The sequence below is a fragment of the Neoarius graeffei genome, chromosome 15 (genome assembly GCF_027579695.1).
Source record: "Neoarius graeffei isolate fNeoGra1 chromosome 15, fNeoGra1.pri, whole genome shotgun sequence".
In the NCBI taxonomy this organism is placed as follows: Eukaryota; Metazoa; Chordata; class Actinopteri; order Siluriformes; family Ariidae; genus Neoarius; species Neoarius graeffei.
The window spans coordinates 66,631,897-66,653,043 of record NC_083583.1 but is presented as its reverse complement, the minus strand read 5'-3'; the positions used below and the strand labels follow the sequence as shown (position 1 = coordinate 66,653,043).

The window sequence follows — 21,147 nt, the reverse complement described above, 5'->3', positions numbered from 1 at the left end:
ACCACAAACTTAAGTTTTTTATTGAGATTTTATGTGATAGACCAACACAGAGTAGCACATAATTGTGAAATGAAACGAAAATGATAAATGGTCTTCAAAATTTTTAACAAATAAAAATCTGAAAAATGTGGTGTGCATTAGTATTCAACCCCCTGTACTGTGATACCTCTAAATACAATCCAGTGCAATCAGTTACCTTCAGAAGTCATCTAATTAGTTAATAGAGTCCTACTGTGTGTAATTTATTCTCAGCATAAATACACTTGTTCTGTGAAGGCATCCGTGGTTTGTTAGAGAACACTGAAGAACAAACAGCATCATGAAGACCAAATAACTCACCAGACAGGTCAGGGATAAAGTTCTGGAGAAGTTTAAAGCAGGGTTAGGTTATAAAAAAATATCCCAAGCTCAGAACATCTCAAGAAGCACTGTTCAATCCATCATTCAAAAATGGGAAAAGTATGGCACAACTGCAAACCTACCAAGACATGGCCGTCCACCTAAACTGACAGAACAAGCAAGGAGATCACTGGTCAGAGAAGCAGCCAAGAGGCCCATGATCACTCTGGAGGAGCTGCAGAAATCCACAGCTCAGGTGGGAGAATCTGTGCACAGTACAACTATAAGTCGTACACTCCACAAATCTGGCCTTTTTGGAAGAGTGGCAAGAAGAAAGCCATTGTTGAAAGACAGGCATAAGAAGCCATGTAGGGGACACAGCAAACATGTGGAAAAAGGTGCTTTGGTCAGATGAGACCAAAGTTGAACTTTTTGGCCTAAATGCAAAGCACTATGTGTGGCGGAAAACTAACACTGCTCATCACCCTGCACACACCATCCCCACTGTGAAACATGGTGGTGGCAGAATCATGCTATGGGGATGCTTTTCTTCAGCAGGGACAGGGAAGCTGGTCAGAGTTGATGGGAAGATGGATGGAGCTAAACACAGGGCAATCCTGGAAGAAAACCTGTTGGAGGCTGCAAAAGACTTGAGACTGGGAAGGAGATTCACCTTCCAGCAAGACAATGACCCTAAACATACAGCCAGAGCTACAATGGAATGGTTTAGATCAAAGAATATTCATGTGTTAGAATGGCCCAGTCAAAGTCCAGACCTAAATCCCATTGAGCATCTGTGGCAAGACTTGAAAATTGCTGTTCACAGACGCTCTCCATCCAATCTGGCTGAGCTTGAGCTATTTTGCAAAGAAGAATGGGCAAAAATTTCAGTGTCTAGATGTGCAAAGCTGGTAGAGACATACCACAAAAGACTTGCAGCTGTAATTGCAGCAAAAGTACAAAGTATTGACACAGGGGGGCTGAATTCTAATGCACATCACATTTTTCAGATTTTTATTTGTTTAAAATTTTGAAGACCATTTATCATTTTTGTTTCACTTCACAATTATGTGCTACTCTGTGTTGGTCTATCACATAAAATCTGAATAAAAAACTTTTAAGTTCGTGGTTGTAAGGTGGAAAAATGTGAAAAAGTTCAAGGGGTATGAATACTTTTGCAAGGCACTGTACATGTAAAGAAATGCTGTATAACACAAATGGCTTAAAAATAATGAAATTATATGTTTCAACATTTAAAAAATTACTATAAACAGTAAGCAGTAAGCCATAATAAATGTAGTCATATCAGACACTCTCTGGCCGTGCTGTGAAAACTGTCCATGCAGACACTCATCTAAGTTTCCAAATCTGTCAGTGCTTATCTCCTGAACATTTTTGATTGTGAATACTATCATTAAAAAGCTTATAATTTCTGCTTTCCAACGAAATGTATCTGGTTAAGATCTGTTCAGTACTTTGGGAGTAACGGAAGGTTGAAGTTCGTACAACAGAGTAAAAACTCTGCTCGCGGGATGTCGGGAAACTGCTGGTGCTTTTCTTTTTGGGTCACGGGAAAGCGGTCAGGCTCTTTCTCTCTCGGTTTCCGATCTGGGTTAGTTGTGAAGTTCAATCACATCACTTTTATAGGGATGTTCTTTCACTCTCACTGTTTCTGATGAAGTATTCAGCAAAATTTTCTGTCTGCTAGTTTTGCTGTTATGATTCACAGAGACTTTGAAGTGAGTTTTCATAGTTTTACCTACTTATTTATTCAAATAAAACTGATTCATGGAAATAAATAACTATTTTAGTATCTCTGTCTACAAACTGGAGTTCTTTTGATGAAAAATATTGAGATCTTAGTGGTTGGAGTGATATTTTAAAAAAAGGGAGTCAGAAATGGGAATGTCAATCTCAATTCAGTTAATACGAAGTGTTTATTGGATGTGGCTCACAGTTTTTTTGAGGTTCGCCTTGAAAGCTGTGAATATTATCATTTATATTCTTTAATATAAACACGAATAGGCCCTACTTTTGAGAAATACAAAGGCCTACAGAGCACAAATAGAAGATTAGAAATAATCTTTTATTGCTTTTTTATACTAATTTTTCAAACATTTTTATTCAGTGTACAGCCATCTATGTGCCTGCCAATTTCCATGTAAATGTCTTGAAAAATAAAAAAGTTATGAAAAAACATTTGATCTCATTGGTTAATGAGGCCCATTTTGGACTATGTGATTCTCATACACAATATTACGGCAGTTTTCTAAAAATTAAGCCGTTTTTTCAATCTTTGAGTTGTAATATCTCAAGGACAGATAAACATATTTTAATTCTGTAAAAAGTATGTTGTTCTGCATTCAATTCTGAATTCATTGAGAGCAGTTTCAAGCAATTTGGATTAAATTAGAATTTTCACCTGATAATAAATAATAAATGAAATAAAGTCGATATTTGGTGATGCTTTGGTACAATGTGTGCAGTTTTATAAGGAAGTGAGCTGTGGGTTTTACTGAGCATCTTACAGAACCAGCCCCAGTTCTTCTGGACACTTTGACTGTCACACTCGCTTCATAATTTTGCCCCAAAACCCAGCAGCCTTCATTATGTTTTCTTTTTTCATCTGAAAAGTGCTCTCTTATGGAATATACTGCTCAGTTATATTACAAACATTTTTCCCCCCTGTAACATTTAATTTTGTGCTGGAAAACGAATGAACATTTGGAATTCTAAAATGTTTTTGTAACATTTTGACTTGATAACGTAAAGTCATAAAATAGAAATCTATAACAAAGTTTGTTATATGAAAAAAAACAGGGTGCCTTCGACTTTTGCGCAGTACTGTGTAATATTTAGGATTTAACCTAAATATTAATTAAAAAAAAAAAAACCTTACCAACGCTCTTTCTCCAACATCCATCCCACGTACTGTAAGTCTTTATTTATACCTTCTGGCAACTAATTACCTTCCCCAGCTGGCTTTTACCCTCAAGGATCTATATGTATGTGCCTCACTGATGCACTGTGAGAAAGGAAATGCAAAAGTGGCTTCTGGTAAATGCATGTATATAACAGGAGTGCTTTCACACCACATGGTAAGGAGTGTGTCTGTAGCTGAGCAACCAAAATGCGAACCACGTAATTCTGAGAGTGAAAATACTTACTAGAGATTAAATTAAAAAAAAAAAAACCCAGCCTACTAGAAACAGGTGCAGCTGCATTCAGTGGGCTTTCAACACAAACGGGATAATCAGCTGACAGTTATAGGAGATATGTACTGAAAAAGAAGTTTCAGTCATGAACCTGAGCGTCTGATTCTTCTCATCCGGCAGAGGAGGGTGAGCTCTTATATATCAAGCCTGCGAGCAAGTAAAATAGGGCACAGGAGAACAGAAACTGAGAGAGAGAGAGAGAGAGAGAGAGAGAGAGAGAGAGAGATTGTCACAAAAATGAGAAAACAACTGCACATTCAGGCCACATGGCACATCATGGCAGCAGTAAAGTGAATAACTCAACAAGAGAAAGCTTTGCAGAATATTGATTTAATGCCACATCCAACGAGTGGAAGATGTGTGTCCTGGATTACACACGCTCTATTTATCACATGCTCACAGTTTTTGCTTTCTTGCCACAGAATCAACTAATTCAGATCTGAACAAAGAGAAACATACGGTGAATATTAGTCTACTAAAGTGGGGCACGTTTAAAAATATTACTTTTTGGTCACTTTTTAACCATCATCTCAGTCTCATATAATCGAGTAGGATCCTTCAAACTACTAAACACAGGTAGAAGGTAGAATGGCATGTCCTGTAATGCTTGGAAAATCCGTGTATATTATTTTGCTTATAATATGCACGGATATTTGTCATGGCCATTTTCTGGGTTGATTCACGCCCTTGCTGTGATGATTCGCCTCATAAAGCTGTGTCATTTCAGTGACATGCTCGTTCTCACGCTCATGATACAATTTGAAACGAAGTGTGTCACTCCCCTGAAAGCGACACTGCACATGTAACACTTGAGCAGCTTAACCCTTTATATTACTTCCCAAGGATGAACTAAGGACTGAGTGTGATGTACACTGTACTACACTATACTATATTCTTCTGTCCACATTCACTGGATGAACAACCGTGTGCTCTGATTGGTGACTCTACTACTAGGATATCAGCTCATATACTGTGAGTAGAGAAAAACAAAGTGGCGGAGTGTGTCGCTGAACCAACCGAGGACGAAATAAAAACTCTACTTGAAAACAAAACCCCCAAAATACAAAAAAAGCAACAAAATATGGAATAAAAGTATTTGATGGTAAGAATGTATCCTTTTTTATTTTTCAAGAATTATTATTATTATTATTATTATTATTATTATTATTATAGCATTTTTCACAAATTGTTCTTGTCATTTCACCGGTTTGTTTACATTCTAAGCGGAAATGATTTCGTCGGACGTCTTATGTAAAGTTTTTATTTATCAAATTTACTAAAAATAAAAATGCTTTGTTTCTCAAAATCCAGTGACTGTGGATAGAATAAAACAGTTATTCCACTCAATCTCGTCGTACATGGATTACAGCCGAGTATCAGTTCATGTACAACTTGATTTCATGAAATAACTGTTAAAAATGACCAGAAGTACTGTATGTTGACACCTGACTATCAGACCCATATGTACTTTATGAACATCCCATTCCAGATGTAGTACTCCCTGTTAGCTCTCTTATAATAACCTCCAATCTTCTGGGAAGGTATTTAGTGTTCCAGTTCATCACAATGATGTTCAGGGCTCTGTGAAGGACACTCGTTCTTCCACTCCAAACTTGGCAAACCATGTCTTCATAGAGTTTGCTTTGTGCCCAGCAGCATTGTCGTGCTGGAACAGGTCTTCGTTTCAGTGAAGGGAAATTGTAATGCCGCAGCAGACAAAGATGTTCTGTATATGATTGTGTGTTTCGAACTTTGTGGCAACATTTTGGATGGGGAAGAACCACATATGCCATATGGGCGTGACGGTCAGGTGTCCACATACTTTTGGCCATGTGTGCAATAAATCAGTGGATTTTGTAGGATTTTCATTTAAGATGAAAGAAATTTTTAAGAATTTTATCCACATACTTTTGATCATAGAGAGTTTTAAAAAAAAGGTTTCAAAAATTATTTAGCCCATAAAAATATTTTCACTTTAAATTTTATAGCCCATCCGTCACAATCCATCCTTGAGCCACAGAATCATCACTACCTTTTGTACATTCCTCATTTAAAAAAAAAAATTGTGCACATCATCTCCACTGCAAGGGGGGTTGGCTTTTTCCACTCGTGTGTTAATCTAATGAATTGAAGGCTGAATACCAAACCAAACCGCTCTATAATCCCTATATCAGCTCCCTACACTGAGCAGGAAATAAAGGCTTTTGTGCCCTAGATAGAGGACTCTATATTTCCAATAAGGAGACATTTGGTATTGAGCCAAAGGCGAGGTTCGTGGGTGCACCCGCGCTCGACCAATGGCGCACCTCGCCGTGGATCACGTGACCCTGTGCCTCCACTCTTCCCACCTCGTTCAATGTGCGAGTGTAGGAACTGTTTAAAGTGTCAGTTAGAGACGTGCCGGCGCGCGACGCAACTTTTACTACCCCCCCCCCCCCCCCCCCCTTCTCCTCAGAAGCGGCACTCCGCCATCATCTTACCCCGGGTTTATTCGGAACAAACGGACTTTCGGTGCCTCGGGACGACGGTGTGGTGTCCACGCAGAGCGGTTAGTATCAGTGTGATGGTTTTTATTGTGTATTTTTAATTAAAAAGGGAAAGTCTTTTGTTTGGGAGATGTGAAGTGTCACTCGGACGCCGCTGTCAATCAAATTCAGCTGAGCTGAGGTGAAGTGAGGTGAGGAGCGGAGCGCGCGCGCCACTCAAACTACTTGTTTATTTAGTCGACCGTTAAAAAACACAACAACAACAACTCGAGTTTGGCTTGTTGTAATGTATAATATTTCATATTCCTTTAATGCTATCACGAAGAGTGTTGCTGTGAACGTTTTAGATTTTAAATCTTATTTAGGTATTTTATCAGTTATTCTACAAGCTGACACACAGTTTATCATTGTAGTTTTTTTTAATTGTAGCTTACATTTTTAACAAAAAAAAAATACACACACACAGCTTCGTATGTGTTTTTGTTTACTTATTTTAGCTGCCTGACATGTTACACTACGTCAAATGATTCACATTTTTTAATGCGTTTGAAAGGAAAGAGTGATTTTTGTTGTGAAGGACTCCATTAAAACATTACACAGGGACTGCAAAACCGGCTGGTTTTAGTGGGGGGGGGGGAAGCTCTCAAATAATAAGAAATATCTGATGGACTGAAGTGACTTCAGGGAGTCTAAATGCTATAAAGTGTGTGTGTGTGTGTGTGTGTGTGTGTGTGCCTGCCAGCCTGCCAGTGTACCGCATCGGTCTTTGTCTGGCTCTTTTCCTTCCCACACCTCCCCCTAACACACACACACACACCTGAAGGCTAGACATAATGATCAACAGAGTCCCAGTCAGTCTAAATCCGTGCACGCTCTCTCTCTTTCTCTCTCCTCCATCTCCATGGATTTTCCCCCTTCTTTATTCCCCTCCTTCATTTCCTGCATCTCTTCCACTATACAATCAAGGAGTGGCACGCAATGTTTGTTGGGGGCCAAGTTTTACCACGCTGGAGCGAGCACACACACACAGGAAACCTGAACTACACCATCTTCTTGTAAGTGATTTGCAAAGGGAGAGATACACAAACCAACACACTCATGAAAACATGAAAGGCGACATTGTCTCTGGACATGAGCGAGTGAAGGAAAACGTTCTTTCCCTCTCGTGCCAGATTTAACGCGCGCGCGCGCACACATGCACAGGCAGAGTCGCAGAGCCGTGCTTTTAGTCTGTCCTGCATACGAGCCGCATCTTCCATTTGTTCTGCAGTGAGGATCACGGCCGGCTGTGTGTAAGTGAATCTGGCGAGTGTAGTCGTCAAGACGTGTATCAAAAACTATTTATTTATTTTATTTTATTTTTTTTGTGCATCCGCACTTTTTTCCAGATTTTATTTATTTATTTAGCACCAGGAGTTGTTTGCCGGCTGAACTTGTAGAACTAGATTCTCACGCTGTCGTGTGTGTGTGTGTGAAATTCGATTCGAAGAATTTGGTGTAATAGCTTGAACACCTCTCTTCCATAATCTTTATCACTATTTGTGTTCAATTTATAGTCCTGATGTTCCTCAGTATCGTTTTGGGGATTTTTTTTTTTAATTTATTATTTTTGTGTGTGTGTGTTAAGTTTATTTTGCGTAAAGGTCTCTTATTTCTTTAAAATGCACGTAGTCTTTTAACACTTCGCACTGATTGTCGTGCACACTGTTATTTTCACGGGTAGCCATTCTGGAGTGTAACCGTACTGAAAGGATGACATTCATGTTTTTTTTTTAAACAAATATAAAACACTCTCCTCCTCTACCATAATCTTTGATGGAACATCATAAAAGGTTGAATAGAAGCGACTAGTTGGTGGGTCTTTTTTTTTTCTTCCCCTTTTCTGCACGTTCTTTGAAGCATTCTACCTGCCAGCGAATAGGAGGCCCATTCACGCCCTTGCACGAGGAGGGTTTATTCACAACTAAAGGGCCAACCAGGTCCACAGAGTCAAGTGCCTACAGCCAGATAAGGACGCCGATTATTGTGTGTCTGTCTAATTTAAAAAAAAAATGTAATTCTTAAAAAGCTCTTCTACCCTGATGCCTTTTTTTCTTCATGTTACATGTTTTATTTATTTACAGGAAGACGTATTAGTTTTCTGTTCTCTCTGGGAAACAATCTGACTTGGAAGAGGTTAATTGTTTTTGAATCTTTATCCATCGAGAGATGCTGGTGGAACTGGGAGCTTAATTGAGCCGCTGGCCGTTTGAGTGGTTATGGATTAGAGAGGGGGGGAAGCAGTATGAGGGATGAAGGAAGGAAAGAGGAGGGAGGGCAGGGAGTAGAAAAGTGAAAGGGCCCATGTTCTGTATACTCGCCGCAGGGGTTGTCTGGGAGCGCAGGCCTGTTTAGTTGGCGCCCCATGCGAGCTGTGAACCTTGACCTGTGAAATGCCCATCCGTGCTCCAGGTGCATGGCTCTTCTCTAGTAAGCTTAGCCCGCACACATTAGAGAGCTTAGGCTAGCAGAGCATGATGACACAGCCCTTCCTGTATTTCAGCTTGTCCTGTAGTGATTTGGCCTGTGTGTTGTAGGGGATGTATAGCTGAGTGAGTAAGGAAGGGTTAAAGCGTTCATCCTGTTCGTTTGTGTCTCAGTGAATCGCAATGCCACCATGAGCTGCTTCTATGTTAAAAAAAAAATTCAAGCTCCTGACTTGCACAGAAATAATGTGTTGTAATATTCATGAATGTGTTAATCAGGAGCTTGTAGGGTGTAATTATCGCAGCATTTGATCATGTCGGAGAAACCGCCTCGGGCTGTGGTGACAGCCGCTCTGTGCTGTTAATGCAGTTTAATATAAATGTCTGTGTGGACTGAACCATGATGCAGCCTATTAGCCTCGGTGTACAGTTACTGAGGCGGTTAATATATACATCCTGCTGCCATCTGGATACACTGGGTGAAGAGACGAGACAAGATTGGGTCATTCTCTCTCTTTCTTGCTCTCTCTGTCTGTCTAGTGGACATGAGGAGTCTTTTATTTTTTTAAATTAATTAATTAATTCATTCATTCATTCATTTTCTCTTATCTTTCCAGCACATTTTTGAAAAGCGTCTCTGCTCATTGACCGTCCCACAAGAAAGCTGCTTCTCTTCAGGAGCACTATGCCACATTTCCATTTTAAAAACTAGTAGGATTGTAGATCTGGGTTTATTTTATTTTATTTATTTATTTATTTATTTTTTTTAAAGTCAAAGTTTACAGGGGTCATCTGGTCCTCAGCTTTATCCCAACTAAAGATGAATCAGTATTGTTAGTCCTGCACCAGTGAGCTGCTGTTAGTCAACAAGTGTAGTTGGTTATCTTTCTAGTTCATCTGTCCGTGAGTGAATGAGAGACAGTGACCTGGGCCTCGGATCGGATCGGCTTGTAGGATCTTCTCATACTTCACCTACAATGATGAATGAAATGCAAGACTCCTGTATAACAGCTGGAATCAGATCAGAAGTAGTTATGATGAGTTTAATCGATCTGGTTACAGCTGTTGGTCTTTAGGAGTGGTGCGCTAGTAATAGTTTCTAGTAAGGGAAATAAAAAGGCCACAAATTACAAATTGTCCAGGAAGACGACTGACTCCATCAAAGCACAACAGCTGTGGAGAGGCCTTTTTAAAATGAGGTTATAGTATGATGTGGAAAATGTTTAATATAGTAATGATCTTATGATCTCTCAGGATGTTGTGGAGAGGCTTTTGTAGTGGGTTTGCACTGACTGTGCAAACCAGGATATAGATTTAAAGTGGGATATAAAAAAAAATTCTCTCCATAGAAGTAATTTGGTTCTTGCTACATGAAATACATGGATTGAGGATAAAATTGAATAGTGATTCCCCCCCCCAAAAAAAAAAATTCTCAAAACCTCATCTTTTCTTCTTATCCTCATGTTCGCAGCCAGCGTTTATAATATACCTCATTAATTTAGCTCTTGTGTGTATTGGATGCCTCACTAACGTGACCTTCTTCTTTGTCTAAAAGGTCTAGAGGTTTTCATCAGAACAAACTCCAAGCTCCCAGGGGGCCACTTTATTTGTGCAGGAACCCTCCTGAAACTCTCATGTCCTGAATGGAGGTATTAGTCTGGGTAATCTCCAGAGACGGGCGCATCCTAAATCCCTCTGGTCTTTACCTGATCACCTCCTAATACATGTTAAACGGTCCTTTTCCGAGTGCGCTTGTGCTACAGTGACATCTGTAACGCACCCCATCAGGAAGTTGGAACAGGAAAAGTGTTGACCATCACGTTTAGTTTCTGAAGAAGCCTCTTGTAGTGTTCACAGGATTATGATCTGCAGGACAAGTGTCTGAAGAGTTTGAAGCTTGATCACACTTCTTGTTTTGTGGCTGAGAGGGGGGAAAAATCCAGCTCCTGTAAAATAGCTGGGCTGAACTGTCAAACACACTATCCTTTGTTCCACAAATATCCAGCACGCCTGACTCTGAGCGCAGGATCTTTAAGTCTATAGATCTATAATTATGAAAAATATAGTAGGGGAGGTCTGATCAGAGTAGTGATGTTTAGGGAAGTGTTTTGATGCAGTTTACAGAGTAAAAAGGAAATCAGTAGGCAGCATACAGGTAGTGTGTAGATAAATTATTAAATTTTTTTAAAGGGTTGTTTGGAGGCTCTTTTCATAGAATCTCCAGGATGTGTGCTGAAATCTTATTTTAGTACAGCGTTGAGATTAGACAGTTGAATGGTGACAGTCTGCACGCACGCGCGCACACACACACACACACACACACACACACACACACACACACACACACACACACACACACACACACTTAGACTCTTCTCCACCTAATAAAATAATCGCAGTAACTTGCAACATCTGGAATATGACTTCTACTTACTGTGGATAAGGTATGTGCAAATGAAACTCTTGTTACCTTGCCTGGGACGGAGTCTACCGGGGGTGAGGTATTGTTTTGGTGGGGTTTCTTTGTTTGTATGTTTTTGTTTCTTTTTTTTTTTTGTTAGCAACGTTTATGGGAAAACAGCTGGACCAATCTTCATGAAACTTTCAGGATAGATGGGCATTGGTTTCAAATAGAACCAGCAACATTTTGAGGGTCAGGGTCACCAAAAAGGTCAAAATCATAGTTATTACAGAGTTACTATATAATTATATGTAAGGAAATCTTAGCTCCTCTGAAGAGCTCTTTAGTTGCACTTAAAAACAATCCCCCCCCAAAAAAAAGGTGCTACTGGGCGAGGTTTGTTTTGCCTGGCAACACTTGTTTATAAATCCTTGTTTATAAAGTTTATAAACTTGTTTATAGATTTATAAATATATAAATTTATAGAATCAAATTGTTTATAAATTTATTTTGAATTTGGTTTTTGTTAAATATGTACGTAGTTTAACAAACTTGCATTTTCACCCCATATTCATTCATGCACCTCAAATGTTTATGTATAAAACATTTTATAATCTGTACAACTCCATTGTGCTGTATCAGCACTGTTTCGTTCACTTTTTAATTAAAGTTCAGAGAATAAATCTATCTCTGGATTTAACTTGATTTAAATCTTTAAAGGTGCAATACGTGAGTACCCCCTCCTTTACCAGTACAGGAGACATGCAGAACATTATAAAAAAAAATGGACTGTAATAAAGTGGATCACATGGTGAAGGAAGACATGTTTGGGGGGGAAAACTGCCTACCTTCTGGTTGATTGTTTGTTTGGGCTTCATTTACTTTATAAACTCCAAGTCTGAATTCGTCAAGAGCACAGAGCAGCACAGATAGAAAATGATCCTGTGAGGGGGAGAGAATCATATGATTGTACACATGTCTGTTCTAGACGTTGATCAATCTTGCCTAATGTACATTTAAGTACTAGGTGATAATGCAACAGCAGACCAAAAATAAATTCCCTGGTCTGTGTATTTTAAAAAAAGTGTGTGTGGGGGGGAGCCAAGGTTTACATTTAGCCCAAGCCCCCCCCCCCCCCCCCCCCCCAATTTTTTATTTATTTTTTAAAAGCATCATGTGTGTGTTTCAGTCTTTTCTCTACAGGTGAATGCACATGTGCGAGCTTGTTGAAGCTTTGTCTGTTTTTGTACGACAGCTGTGTGTCTCTTCATAATCGCTATTTCATGATGTTTTGTGTGGAAGGAAAGGATGGAAAAGGTCTCGTATCTAATGCAGGTGCATAACTTTTTTTAATCTGTTTGTTCCACTGGAGTGTATGGTAAATCAGACTTTTATACACCTGTGTTTTTAGATGAAAACGCATCTTCATCTAAATAAATACAGACTGTATGGGTATTAAGGATTTTTAATAAACTCTTTTAATTTTTAGATTGAATGTTTTGTTCTAAACTCTCTTCAGGTATAAAAGCTGATGTAAACAGACATCTATGACACTGTTTAGGTTGGATAAATGTGTGTGATTTCTAACTGACTTTATATTCAGGGGTCTGTATAAAACAGATGAGCAGACTTCGGTGTAGGCTGTATGATGCAAGTAATATGATGTACAGACTCATTTGATTATTCTCAAACCCCAGAGATTTTCAGTGTACTACACTTTATTTATTTAATTTATTTGTGTGTTTGTTTGGTAATATTACGGTTTTGCGTGGTGTTGCCAATTCTCTTTAGAGGACAGGAGTTAAAACACACTAGAAGTTGCTAGGAGGCATCATGGACTAATTTACATAATTTATTCATCATGCTCATTGGCATATCGCATTACACATTGGGGATGAAGGAAGATTTTGTTGTGTGTGGTGAAGTTTATCTCAAATGGATTCTAATTCATTTCTGAAATGATCTTAGTTTCTTATAGGAAGTTGATCATCGTACCACAAACTGAACTTATCTATTCTGTAGTCTACTGCTCTATACTGTAGTTACTGTATACTGTACTGTCTCTCAAGAACACAGACAAAAGGAAGCAGTGACACTGAGCAGTTTGTGAAAGGTGAGTAGTTGTGAAGCAATGACTCGTAAATATCCCCAAGAAGTCAGTTTAAAATGAAGACGGGCGTGGGCGGGACAAACAGTGGTGATTAGTGTGTGGTCGTCAGTGTTACACACTGATGGTGAGTCAAGTGAATCTGTTCTATCCTACTCGCACTTACACACACACGAACAGGGAAAGGGATGTAGGTGGGTGTTGTATACTTTGTATAGTGTATTAGGGTGTAAAGGTGCTTTATAAACATGTAGATGAAGAACTTAACAAATATGATGGCGAACATTTCAGGACAAGACCTGTGACCTTTTATTTAGATGCAGAAAAATAAAGTGAAAGTGTGTGGGTTTATTTATTTATTTATTTATTTATTTATTTTTAAATATATCACTCCACCTTCACTGGATATGAGCAATCGCGCACTCTGATTGGCTACTCTACTACTAGGATATCAGCTCATATACCATGAGTAGAGAAAAACAAAATGGAGTGTGTTGCTGAACCAACTGAGGAAGAAATAAAAACTATACTCGAAAACAAAACACCAAAAATTATTCTCAAGTATTTAAGAGGAACAGAAATGGCTAAAATAAGTTGCCCACTCCCAGTATCGCCTGGTCCACACCCCAGCCCAGTGGGTGGCGGTAATTCACCTTTAAGTTGGTTTGCCGTCTGCCAAAAAAACTTCTGAAAACCACAAAAAAGCAACAAAATATGGAATGAAAGTATTTGATGGTAATAACGTTTTTTTTTTTTAAGCATTTTGTTATAGCTATTTTCACAAATTGTTAGTTATTTCACCGGTTTGTTTACATTCGAAGTGGAAATTTTGTTGGACAAAAGAAACTTAATTAAATTTTTTAAAAATCGCAAAAAATAAAAATGATTTTGTTTCTCAAATCCAGTGAATGTGGATAGAATAAGTTATTCCACTCAGTGCTACGCACCTCGTCAGCTATCAGCTCATGTACGACTCAATTTTGTGAAAAAACTTATAAAGAGAAGTTAGTTTAATATATAGCTTTAAAACAAATGATTGTGTATTTCTTCTAGATATATTTACTCATTTCTAACTTGAAATTGTCCTGTTCTATTAGCAGGTGATTCCCCCCACCCCTTACTAATTTTGAAGCTTGAAATTAGTAAAAATGTCAAGTTTAATAGGTCTTGCATGAAATAGTTAACTTTTACTTGATTTTAATATTATCACTTACTGTGATTTAAATTTTTCAGTCTACACTTGTGCATTTAAGACTCTGTATTTGAACTATACCAATCGAAATCCTGTTATTGTACTCATTACTGTATCATAGCATTCAGCATGGTTCATAAAAAAAAAGGCAAATCTTAATCCTATAAAGGAATTTAAGTTTTGCCTGTCAAGCTGCATGTTTAAAAGCATATGAACATGACTTGTCTATATTTAGTGTGAAACAAAAACCATACAAAATCAATGTTATTTAGTCCTGCCATTTTAACATCATGCCTTTAGAGCATGTTCGTATATCAAATGTGTTGGGAAAGAGAAGGTACTTGCTATATTTTGAAAATGTGCCTACACATTTAAAATTGGTGTGTAATTTAAAATGTATCTGTAAGGACACACTTTAAAATCGAAGCTGTGTAAATAATTCCTCATTTCAGATCCCTCCATCAAATTCATAGCACTGAATCCTTGAAATCATCTTTTAAATGCATTTCTCCACCCAAACAAAGATTACGGCGTGCTCATAATCTGGTGGCTGGAAATCTTCAGCTGGAAGTGCAGGTCTCTTTGACTGCTGTCTCCTTTCTGAAGCCCCCTCTGTTACTGCTGAGTCCACAGAAAAAGTGCAGGAATAGTGTTAAAAAAAATAGTACAAGAGCATGCCTTTGTCTCTTCCTCCTGCTGTCTGTCACTGTTTCGGTCTCTGTCTCGTTGTGTCTCTTACCCAAACCTTTCTGTCAAGGCCTGCGTCTCCGCCAGTGGGCGGACGATGGATGGTGGTGGGTGGTAGAATGGGGGATTGTGGGTACTGAGAGGCAGGGGTTGAACAAAGGAGCACTGTCATTGCTTTTCAGGGTGGCTGAGCTGCTTGGGGTGGGTTATGATTGGGGGATGTGGGACGCCGAAAATGGCAAATTAAATATAGAAAAGGGACCAGTGAGAGCAACGGTGAGCCGCACAAGCAGCGAGTGTTCGCACGTCCAGGGAGGCTCGGTGTTTGCTGTTCATTGTACAGTGTTTGTTTAGTGCTCTTCTTCTTTTTATCTGTGCAGCTGTTCCCTAAAAAACATAAGTGAGGGAGCCACAGGGAGATGAATAGAAGACAGCTGCTTGCAATTTCATGCTAAAGGGTCTGGCTTGAAGTTTACATGGGGTACCATTAGCTCTCCTTTGCTCTGTGTGTGTGTGTGTGTGTGTGTGTGTGTGTGTGTGTGTGTGTGTGTGTGTGAGAGAGAGAGAGAGAGAGAGAGAGACCTGCTCTGATATAGCACCAGCCTGGACTCCTCAACTGTCCTACCTTTTAACCAACACTCTGCTTCAGAAATAATCAACTAGAGTGATTTTGTCTCTTCATCTCTGTATTTCAAAGTTCTGAGAGCCAGACGGTGCGAGACGATATAATGTGCTGTTCCTGAAGAGATCGGTTTGTGGCTCCAAGCAGGACCATTAAATCTGTAATGAAGGTAAGTGACCTTTTTTCCTTCTGGTTTTGAGATTGTATGCTGTAGAGATGATGCTCTCCTCTCGTGTGTGTGAGTGTGTGTGTGTGTGTGTGTGTGAGAGAGAGAGAGATACTCCTTCATTTATGGGCAATATGATTGATGTAATCTTCATTAAATTTACTAGAGTTAAAATTTTTCAACACAAGTTGCCTGTTTGGTTAAATATTTACTATTCAGATGTTTATAAGATTCATAATAGTCCATCACAAGCATGTTTCATGGCTCACTGAACCAGTCCTGCTTTTAGCTGGTAGTGTCCCATGCAGGTTAGGCAGTTCTTTTGTATACAGTATATTACTCAGAGTGTAACGATACATTGTGACATGATGCATCACAGTGAGGGACATAAAACTGACACTGTGCATCATGGACATGTGCGATTTGCACCAGAGAACACCAGAAGTCCCACTGTGCATTGTGTACAGTTATGTTTACACAGAGAGAACGCTGGTCACATGATCACATCCTTTCATGGAGAACCTGAGAGATGTGCTCTTAAATCCTGATAGATTAAGATTACAACAACCAGTATGCAATATATGATAACCGTTATAATGTGGTTGTGTTAAAAAGCTCCCCGTTCGCTTTCCAGCAGCTACAGAAAGCAGACAGTTTAGCTGACTATGGAGCTTTACTTGTGCTCTGGAGCTCGTTGTTTCGGTCACTTATTTTTCTCAGATCACACACCCTGTTTATGAATGTTTATCTGTTTAAGATGTGATGTACATGTTTACAATATCAAATCTCAGTGTATAGCAATTATTTTTCATTCAGACAAAAATGTACCTTTTTTGCATTTGTTTGTAATTCAAAATTAAAGGAGTCTTTTCAGTCATTTTTCTTCATTTCGAATTTTTGCTCAATTTAAGAATCTAATTGAAATTGTGGGGTGGCACGGTGGTGTAGTGGTTAGCGCTGTCGCCTCACAGCAAGAAGGTCCTGGTTCGAGTCCCATGGCTGACGAGGGCCTTTCTGTGTGGAGTTTGCATGTTCTCCCTGTGTCCGCGTGGGTTTCCTCCGGGTGCTCCGGTTTCCCCCACAGTCCAAAGACATGCAGGTTAGGTTAACTGGTGACTCTAAATTGACCATAGGTGTGAATGTGAGTGTGAATGGTTGTCTGTGTCTATGTGTCAGCCCTGTGATGACCTGGCGACTTGTCCAGGGTGTACCCCGCCTTTCGCCCGTAGCCAGCTGGGATAGGCTCCAGCTTGCCTGCGACCCTGTAGAACAGGATAAAGCGGCTAGAGATGATGAGATGAGAATTGAAATTGTGAAATCATGTATGACAAAATTTAGTTTAATGGTTGGGAATCTGCAGTGTGAATTTTTTTTTTTTTTTTGTATTTTTAGACTAGATTATCATGGCTTAAACCACTTACACACACACACACACGTACGTTTGTCTCACTATCCTTGTGAGGTCCTTCCATTGAAGTTATTGTAGTTAATTAATCCTGTGCCTGCACCCAACCTTAACCTCAGTAATGAAAAGGAAACTTTTTGGCATTTTATTTATTTGTATTTTTGTTTAAAAAAAACACAACAGCAATTTCCTTGTGGGGACCATCAAAATGTCCCCACAAGGTTGAAATGTCAGATTTTACTACACAGCAAAATCCCCAGTGTTGAATTAACACCCAGAGTGTTGATTTAACACCCTACTGTGTTTATATAGGTCCAATTGGACCCAGATTAACTCTGAAAGTGTTAGTTCAACACTGAGGAATTTGATGTGTATCCTCGTGGGGACTTTTGGTCCTCAGTAGTATATTAAAAACATACACACTTTCCGTGATTAAAATTAAAGGTGCTGACTGCAAAGTCATCTTAAATTTTTAATTTTATTATGCATGGCATTTTATTTTATTTTATTAATTTTTTTCTCTCTTCATCTCACAAGAACATTATCATGCAGATGAGATGTGATAATTTTTGATGTCCTGAGGGTCACTTTTTCTCTGTTTTTGGAACCATTTTCCTCCCTCTTGAGGTAAACCGTATGACCCTATGGAAACAGCCGAATGTAAGGAGCTTTAACTAATTAGCATAACTGTGGAACTGTGTCACATCTAGATGGTGACGTGTGGAAAACATCATGACTCCGCATCGACCTCTGAGAGTTTTGAGTCACGGGGATGTAATTTGTGGTTGATATTCGCGAATAGATCTGTGAAACAGAAGAAAAATAAATATATTTTCTGTTACTGCTTTTGTGTTCTTGTTCCTTTCTCTGTAAAATCAAAACATTAGGTGTATAAATCCATACTCAGACTTACCAATCCAAGACAACTGCTGCAAAAGTCAGTCTTGCCTGTTTCATCCTTCAGTCAATTCCAGCAGTCAATCTGTCCCTGCATGACAACCTTTTGGTTTCCATTGCTTTTCTGGTGTGCTTTTCTAATTGATTAGCTTTCTTATTTTCCTTTTCTTTTCTGCTGGTGGGAGAGTGGACTCTGCCGTGTTTACCCATGCCAGCTTGCTTTGGTTAAAAGTAGGTCAGACACGCCCCACGGTGGTCATTGTTGCTCACTTGCTTTGGCAATGTCCGGAATTGTAAAACGCGGGACGCTTTTTATCTCGGAAAAACATACACACAGTGTATCTTGTGTGTGCGCACAGCAGAGAAACATCTCGAAACTCCAACAGCAATAGAAATGTAACATTTTGCCCAGAAAAATGCCATGAATAATAAAATTAAAAATTTCAGATGACTTTGCAGTCAGCACCTTTTAAAAATGTCAGTTAAAATTAAACTAAAATGTATTACAGCATTTTTGTGCTCACACTCGGTCTCACACATACATACAACTAAATTCCCAAATACACTCCGTGGTGGTGTTTCTACTGTAACATTTCCAGACATGTCTGTTAGGCTTTATTATTTATAATTTAAACAGCAGTAACAATCTCCATACTGTATCTGTACTACATACACCATTTTAATTCAAACTTTTTTTTTTTTAAATAAGGGCTGACACTTGACTATGCAATCTGTCACATGACCATAACATACTCACTCATACCCTTCACCTCTTCTCAACTCATAACGTTCCTGGTATACTGTTTAAATGCCATCTGTATTTTATCATTCTACACTTTAAACTCAAACAGTACTTGCTTTGGTTTCAGTTGGAGGAAGGGGGGGAACCCTTCATGGGAAAAGTGTGAACTCCCAGGGTGCAACGGAATCTTTACCAAAAGATATTTTTTTGAGAGCACCATTTCTATAAACTGTTGTACATTTATCACTTTCACAGCATGTAGTGAGGAAACACTGTACACTGAGCAAAAACAAAAGCATTTTAATCTAGACTTCGAAATTGTGAAACTGATGTCATAACTGTTGTTTAACTTATTATAATACATGGGGCCAAATTACTCAATTCTGATTGGTCAATCAAGGAGGGCTTTTTGCCTTAACATGGGGCCGTATTTCTGAAATGCTATTGGCTAGTTCGTTGCTTGATTATGGTTACAAAAATTAGCAAATTGTCAACAAAATTGGCTTTTGTAAAGAAGTTCCAATAAAATCTTTTAAACCACTTTCAAAATCCTCGTGTCGTGTCGCCGTGTCATCATGAAAGACGCTTTAGAAACTGATTCAAATGTGCAAGATAGTCTTGCACCCTGATTGGTTCAGAAAACGTGAATGACAAATGTTGTGAACTTGAATGGCTTCCGAAGTATGAATTTGGCCCTATATATTAAACAAGTAATCGTATGGTTCCTCGTAAAATTAAGGATCAATTTCACTCATGATTTTTCAAAGTTTTGAAATTGCCCTCGTCGCTTCGTGACTTGGGCAATTTTCAAAACTTTGAAATCACTCGTGAAATTAATCCTTAAGTTTACTCGGCCCCATACGATTACCTGTACTAAATAAAGTGGACAATTTTTATTTTCTTAAATATTAGGTACACAAGGTCAATGGGTGTTTTTTTTTTTAATCCAGATTAAAATATATAAATAAATGATCCATTTATAGTTCATTGGTCTCTTTATTGATATTTTTATAGAAATTTAATTTAACCCCCTCCCCCCAATGAATGTGCTTTGATGATGAATCCTCTAGACTTTTCAGTGTAGAGCACTTTTAGTCCTGATGATATACACGTTCTTTAACGTGTCCCATATCTACGTGCTTTTGTTCGACTTCAGCTGCCACTTGGTATTCCCAATCTGAACTCCCAGCCACTTAGACTGAGTGGTATTTATCTGCACTAAAATCACAAGTAAATAATCACTGCTCTGTCAAGTGGTCAGACAGTCTGGGGCTACAGATTATAGGTGTAACAGACATTAAAAACGTGCCTGCCTGCCTGAAAGCCTGTAATATCTACTTCACCCATCATTTTGCTATAAAAGTTAAAGCCAAAAAAAAAAAGTTGTGCCAGTTCATTGAAGATGCTCAGAAATGGAGCGTGGTGTTGCTCTGTGCGAATACCTGCCACAAAATCACATTTCAGACATCCCTCTGTCTTCTGTTTTGATTTCCGTGAGTGATGATTAATTCCTCCAGCTGTTGTCTTCCTGTCAGTGAGTCATTCACACATTCATTCAGCTCCTTTCCTCTCACACACTCGACATGTCCTCTCCTGCTGGGTTAACAGCGTACTGTATAGCCCTTGTTTTCTGTCATGTGCCAGGTGAGCCCAGCCCCACAGCGCCTTTCCTTTAATACCTGAGTCAGACTGATCTGGGAGCACAAGTGAAAGCACTTCTATTGTGCAGTTGCCCCCCCCCCCCCCCATTACAAATTATATTATTGACGACAACTTCTTTAGTGAAAAGGAGAATCTCTGAAATATTTACATGAATTTATTTCGTATTTGGTTTAAACCCCCCCCCCCCCCCCCCCCCATGACTGTCTGCACTTGACACCATCCATGTGTGCATGGACTCCACGTTTATGCAAAATCTTTGATCCATTTTAGATTGAATCCATCATCAGCTGAACACAGGCTTCAATAGAAGAGATGAGGCATGAGAAAAATCTTACCTTTTGTACAAAGCAGTTAACATGGTCAATGTCTCCTTTTTTTTCCTTCTCCCTTCTTACATTTTAAATACAGAAATGGTGCAGGATCTTGAGTGTTAAGTATTCAAGATGTTTAACATTTTACTTTTCTTAAGTATTCCAAAAATTAAAAACAAAACATGCTTATTTCATTGTGTGTGAGAGAGAGAGGGGGGAGAGGTGCAAAAGTCTTGTATGTAAAGAGATGCTGTAAAGCAAACATACCTTCAACAGTGAAATATTTCTACATAAGTAAAGGGTAATAAACTAAAGTCAATATTTGGTATGGCCACTTATCAACACACACACACACACACACACACACACACACACACACACACACACACACACACACAAATAAATAAATAAATAAATAAATAAATAAAAACCCTACCAGCATTCTTCGGT

The 21,147-nt window shown here is 38.9% G+C and overlaps 1 long non-coding RNA gene across 2 annotated transcripts in view; it reads left to right on the top strand.

Annotated features, from left to right (window-relative positions):
• The first annotated feature begins 6,006 nt into the window (after window positions 1–6,006).
• LOC132899702 (uncharacterized) overlaps window positions 6,007–21,147 on the top strand; it is a 50,458-nt gene continuing 35,317 nt past the window's right edge. For both annotated transcript variants that reach the window (XR_009656700.1, XR_009656699.1), the window contains exons 1-2: window positions 6,007–6,102; window positions 15,590–15,683. This is a non-coding gene — a long non-coding RNA (uncharacterized LOC132899702). The remainder of the gene's footprint in view (window positions 6,103–15,589; window positions 15,684–21,147) is intronic.